Genomic DNA, 7,028 nt, shown 5'->3' with positions numbered 1-7,028 from the left:
ATATGTATCATCTTCCCATATAAGAATATAAATGGATTAACTTTGAGTCCATTATGATTTCTTTTTCATGCTTACTTTTTTGTTTTCACTTGAGAATTGTGTTTGAAAGTTAAATTTTTTTTCAGCCCTAATCTTTTCAACCTCTGAAGCATTATACTCAGTTTTGCTAGATAAATTATCCTTGGTTTATAATCCTAGCTCCTTTGCCTTCTGAAATATCAAATTCCAATCCTTCTCTTCTTTTAATGCTGAAGCTTATGAATCTTGTATTTCTTCTTTGTGACTCCACAATATCTGAATTTTTTTTTCTGGTTGCTTGCAGTATTTTTTCCTTGACATGAGAACTCTGGAATTTGGCTACAAACTCCTGAGAGTTTTCATTTTGGGATCTCTTTCAGTGGTGACTGATGGATTTTTTCAATGTCTATTTTATCTTCCATGTCTAATATATCAGAATACTTTTCCTTAATAAGTTCTTTCTTTTCTTAATTTTTCTCTCTTTGATTTATTTTCTAGATCAGTTGTATTCTGATGAGATATTTCACATTTTTTCCCTTTTTTCATTCTTTTAATTTTTTGTTACTTTTAGAAAGATTTTATTTATTTTGAATTTTACAATTTTTTCCCCAATCTTGCTTCCCTCCCCCCAACCCCCACAGAAGGCAGTGTTAGTCTTTACATTGTTTCCATGGCATAAAATGATCTAAGCTGAATGTGATGAGAGAGAAATCATATCCTTAAATAAGAAAAATAAAGTATGAGAGATAGCAAAATTACATAATAAGATAACATTTTTAAAAAAATTAAAGGTAGGGGCAGCTAGGTGGCATAGTGGATAAAGTGCTGGCCTTGGAGTCAGGAGTACCTGGGTTCAAATCCGGTCTCAGACACTTAATAATTACCTAGCTGTGTGGCCTTGGGCAAGCCACTTAACCCCATTTACCTTGCAAAATCCTAAAAAAAAAACCCAAAAAACAAACCAAAAAAAAAAAAAATTAAAGGTAAAAATCTTTGGTCTTTGTTAAAACTCCACAATTCTTTCTCTGGATACAGATAGTATTCTCCATCACAGAAAACCCAAAATTGTGCCTGATTGCTGAACTGATGGAATGAGCAATTTCATTAAGGGTGATCATCACCCCCATGTTGCTGTTAGGGTATACAATGTTCTTCTGGTTCTGTTCATCTTTATTTTTAATTATTTTTTATTTTTTAGGTTTTTGCAAGGCAAATGGGGTTAAGTGGCTTGCCCAAGGCCACACAGCTAGGTAATTATTAAGTGTCTGAGACCGGATTTGAACCCAGGTACTCCTGACTCCAGGGCCAGTGCTCTATCCACTGTGCCACCTAGCACCAGGTTCTGTTCATCTTGCTTAACATTAGTTCATGCAAATCCTTCCAGGCTTCCCTGAATTCCCATCCCTCTTGTTTTCTAATAGAACAATAGTTTTCCATGACATACATATACCATAGTTTGTTAAGCCATTCCCCAATTGAAGGACATTCACTTAATTTCCTATTGTTTGCCACCACAAACAGGACTGCTATGAATATTTTTTGTACAAGTGTTTTTATGAAAAGGGGTAAAAAATCACTGGAACAAAAATATTCATTCTTTTAATTTTTTAAAAAATTGTTTCTTTATACTTTCACTTGCCTAATTCTAATTTTTAAGTATTTCTTTCTTTGGTGAATTTTTGTGCCTTTTTTGGTCATTTTATTTTAAGATGTCATTTTCTTTTTAAAATTGTATTTAATATTTATATTTTCTCCAATTACTTGTAAAATAATTTTAACATTAATTTCAAAAATAAGTTCCAAATTCTCTCTCTCCCTCACCATCCTCTCCCTTCTTTGAGAAGGCAAGCAAATTGACATTGATTATCCACATGCAGTTATGAAAAACATTTTTATTATTCATGTTGCAAAAGAAAACATATTAGAACACAGTGAATTAAAAAATGATATGCTTTCATTCTAACTCCATCCATTCTTTTTCCGGAGATATGTAGAATAATTGATTCAAGTCCTTTGGAATTATCTTGGATCACTTATACTGAGAAGAGCCAAGTCATTCACATTTGATCATCATACAATATTGCTATTACTGTGTGCAAAATTCTCTTGGTTCTGCTCACTTCACTTTCCATCTGTTCATTTAAGTCATTCTGAAATCATCTTGCTTATCATTTATTATAGCACAATATTATTCCAACACAATCATATACCATTACTATAAATAGTTTTGTACATGTAATTTCTTTCCTTTTGTTATTTAAAAAAAAACTCTTTGGAATATAGACCCTAATGATGGCAGGGTGAAAGGGTATGCATAATTTGTAACCTTTTGGACATAGTACCAAATTTCTTCCCAGAATGATTTGATCAGTTCACAACTCCACCAATAGGGTCTCAGTTTCTCTGCATCCCCTCCAACATTTGTCATTTTTCTTTTTGATCATATTAGTCAATCTAATAGATATGAATTGTTTTAATTCGCATTTATCTAATTAATAGTTATTTATAATAATTTTTATTTGGTTATAATTAACTTTTATTACTTTATCTGAAAATTGCTTGTTCATGTCTTTTGATCACATCAGTTAGGGAATGGATATTATTTTGATAAATTTGACTTAATTCTCTATGAATTTGAGAAATGAGGTCTTAATCAGACACTTGCTGTAATTTTTTCACAGTTATGAAAACTAACTGTATTTCCTTCCCTCCTAGTTTTTTCTTTTTTCTTTTTAACTACCACTTCCTCCAATCTGCCGCCCCCCCCATTTTTATCATCTCTCCTTGACTTTATCCTCTATTCTTCATAGTTTTCTACAGGGCAAAACAGATTTTTATATCCAATTGAGTGCTATTATTATGTGATAATGATGTTTATGATGATGATGCTATTCTCTCTCTGAATCAATTCTAATAAAAGTAAGGCTCAAATGTTCCTTGCCTATCTCCCCCATCTTCCTCTGCAATGTAAAAGCATTTTCTATTTCTTTTATGTGAGATAATTTATTCTTCCCCTTCTGCCAGTGCACTCTTCTTTCTTACCCATTAAGATCATCTTTGTAGATATTGTTCATCAAATTCAACTCATACCCATGCCTTCTGTCTATGTATACTGCTTCTAATTGCCCTGTGAGAAAGTTCTTAGGAATACCAAGCATCATCTTCTGCTGTAGGAATGTAAACAGTTTAACTATTAAGTATTTTATGTTTTCTTGTTCATGTTTACCTTTTTATGCTGCTCTTGAGCCATTTATTTGTAACTCAGATTTTTCTATTTAGCTCTGATTTTTCATCAGGAATACTTGAAATTCCTCTGTTTCATTGAATATTCATTTTGTCCTCTAAAGGATTGTATTCAGTTTTGCTGAACAGGTGATTTTTACTTGTAATCTTAGCTTTTTGTCTTCCAGGATAATATATTCCAAGCTCTCTGAACTTTTAATGTGTAAGTTTGTGTTATCTTAACTGTGACTCCATGATATATGAACTTATTTTCTTTCTGGCTGCTTGCAATATTTTATCCTTGACCTTGGAGTTTTGGAATTTGACGATAATATTCTTGGGAGTTTTCATTTGGGGATTTCTTTCAGGAGTAGATCAGTAAATTCAATTTCTATTTTGCCTTCTGGTTCTAGAATCTCAGGTCAATTTTTCTTGATTATTTTTTGAAAGATGATGTCTAGGCTCTTATTTATTTATTTGTTTGTTTGTTGGTTTGTTTATTTTTGGGTCATGGTTTTCAGTAGTCTAATAATTCTTAAATTATCTCTCTTGGATCTGTTATTTATTGAGTCTCTAGGTCAGTTGTTTTTCCAATGAGACATTTCACATCTTATTGTATTTTTTCATTTTTTTAAATTTTATTGCTTCTTGATGTCTCCTGGAGTCATTAGTTTCCACTTTCTCAATTCTAATTTTTAATGAGTTATTTTTTTTTCTTTAGATTTTTCAAGGCAATGGGGTTAAGTGGCTTGCCCAAGGCCACATGGCTAGGTAATTATCAAGTGTCTGAGACTGGATTTGAACCCAGGTACTCCTGACTCCCAGGCTGGTGCTCTATTCACTATGCCACCTAGCCGTGCCCAAGTTATTTTCTTCATTAAGACTTTATTTTTCTTTTTTACATTTGATATTTTAAGATATACTTATACCTTCAGTGAATTTTTTTGTGCATCTTTTTTCATTTCACCCATTCTGCTTTTTAAGACATTCTTCTCTTCATTGGAAATTTGTGCTTCATTTACCATTTGAACTGTTCTGTTTTAAAGTGCTTTTCCTTCAGTATTTTTTATGCCTCCTTTACCAACCTGTTGACTCTTTTGCATGATTTTCTTTTATCACTGTCATCTCTTTCCCTGATGTTTCCTTTATCTCTTTGACTTTTTAAATCCTTTTTGAGCTCTTCTTTGAGCTCTTCTTACATTACTTTCTGGAGGTTTTGGATGTATCAATTTTGACTATGTCTTCTACTTTGTTGGTGTTTTGATCTTTCCTGTCACCATAGTAACTTTCTATATTCATTATCTTTTTGTTTGGTTGTTTTGTTCTGTTTGTTCATTGGTCCCAACCTATTTCTTGGCTTTTAGTTTCATACTAAAGTTGAGCTTTGCTCCTAAGGTAATGGGAGGATTCTCCCAACTATTCCAGACTTTTTTATATAGTTGTTTTCAGAGCTAGTTCTGGGGGTCTGTAAGCTTTGAGTTCTTCCAAAGTGATATAATCTTAAAAGGTGTGTTTACTACTTGACCTTTGTTCTGGTCTTTGAATGACCCTAGCTCTCTTTTCTGTCCTGAAACTGTAACAAGGGTTGCATTTCTGGGTCACAGTCTCAGAGTTAAGAGGAGTATTAGCACACAAGTTGCTATTTCTCTTTTCATAATTTTTTTGCCTCATTCTAATAGTTTCCCAAATTTTTCTCTACTACTCATTAAAAACAAGCAAACAACTCTTCTTAATTGAGCTTGTGTCTTATGAGCATATTTTCTTTGAGGTTTGGCTTGTAACTTTTTTAACATTGCTATACTCTTCTGAATTTGTGTCTTGGTTTTCTCTGCCATTGTTGTAGCTTTTTCTAACCAAGTTATTTTTTGTATTGTTTGATCATTTTTCCTGCCTATTTCTTTTTTTTTAATTAAAAAAATTATTTAAGGCAATGGGCAAGTGACTTGCCCAAAGTCACACAGCTAGGCAATTACTAATTTTCTAAGGTCAAATTTGAACTCAGGTCCTCCTGACTCCAGGGTCAGCACTCTATCCACTGCACCACCTAGCTGCCCCTGCCTATTTCTTGACTATGGTTTTTTCCTCTTAATTGTACTTTGTTCACCTGAGCATGGGGAGGCATTGTGCAAGCTTTGGGCTTTCTTTTACACTACTGTTTTCAGAATTATTTCTCGTGGTCTGCAAGTTTTTTATTTTTTCAAGGCCATGTGATCTGGGAGGGAGGTATGGTCATTGCTTTTCTGGTTTGTACTATGGCTTTTACTCAGGAAGGGCCCTACTCCCCTATGGTTGAAAGTGTTAGTGTTCCTCTTGTCCTTGGACAACAGATACTCTGATTTCATGTAACCAGTCTCTAGTACTTCTTTCTACCGTAGAACTGTGGCCTAGAATTGTATATGGGCATGCAACAAGAGCCTGTACTCAGTATTAGCTAAGAATCCCTGTAAACAATCTCTGACCATCTCTGGGTTGAGGGCTCTTGAAGTTGCTGTTGCCTCCAAGGTCCACTGCTGGCACTGCCAATAGATGTGGTCCAGATTTGCACCCTCTGGTGTCACAGATTTTTCCTGCCACCCTCCCAATTTGTCTTAGCCTGGAAAAATATCTCACACAGGCTTTTCTTAACTCTGCCACTCCATATTTGATTTGAGGTATTATTTTTTAAATTTTATTTTAAGGCAGTGGGGTCAAGTGATTTGCCTAAGGCCACACAGCTAGGCAATTATTAAGTATCTGAGGTTAGATCTGAACTCAGGTCCTCCTGACTCCAGGGCTGGTGCTCTATCCACTGTGCCACCTAGCTGCCCCTTGAGGTATTATTTTAAAGTTGTCTGTGGAAGCGAATCTTGAGAGAACTTGGCTTCATTGATGCTATATAATTTTCTTATTTATATACTTTCAAAAACTTAAAATTTAAATTAAAACTAATCTGTCAAGAAAAACAACTTTCTGAAGAAAATATTGCATGAAGGACATCAAAGAATTCCCCTTTCTAGTCATGTTCACCTTCTTATTGATATATACCTCTGTGTGTGTGATTTTATGTATATATACAACTCCATACACTCATATACAAATATATATATAATTATGCTGAAGTTTATTTTTCATGACTAAAGTAAAATCAAAATTTATACTTTAGGTGCTTGAAATTCTTAGATTCGTTGGTACATACTGTGTAATATGATATGTAAACTACATTTTTAAAAAGACCTCTGAATCACTGGGTGACAGTGTTCTGTCCAAGTTACTTTATTTTCTGTCCTTCATAGAGAATGTTCTTCAAAACCTCTAAGACAAAGAACACTGAGTATGTTGTTTTGTATGTCATGTCAGTGATTTTCTTCCACTTATGTTCTCAAGACAATATGTTCCGGAATAATGAGACATTTGTTCTCAACTAAGATGTTATTTAAGAACATATTTTTAATTTTTAATGATTTGTTTATGATTGTTTCAACATGTCTTCCTCATATACTTAAAAAATACTTCAAAGCTGTTGTCTGATCCCTAAATAGTACCCAGATTTCTGAATGCTTATAGATGCCATAGCCCTGTGACTCAAGAGACTAGATAAGATTATGGACTTCTTTGGAAATTGTTCATGAAGTCTCCCAAAAGCATGAATCATAGTCTGGAATAATGGAGAAGCACCTGTTAAACATCCAATTTGGTCTCAAGATGTGCTTTTTAATGATCTTATTATAGGTCTGAGAAGCTGTTTTTGCTGTATGAAGAAAAATAATGGAAATACTGAATAACTTAAGAACTCTTACCCTTACTGATCT

Source organism: Macrotis lagotis, chromosome 1 (assembly GCF_037893015.1).
Source record: "Macrotis lagotis isolate mMagLag1 chromosome 1, bilby.v1.9.chrom.fasta, whole genome shotgun sequence".
NCBI lineage: Eukaryota > Metazoa > Chordata > Mammalia > Peramelemorphia > Peramelidae > Macrotis > Macrotis lagotis.
The sequence above is the reverse complement of the archived record's forward strand: the minus strand, read 5'-3'. Positions refer to the sequence as shown.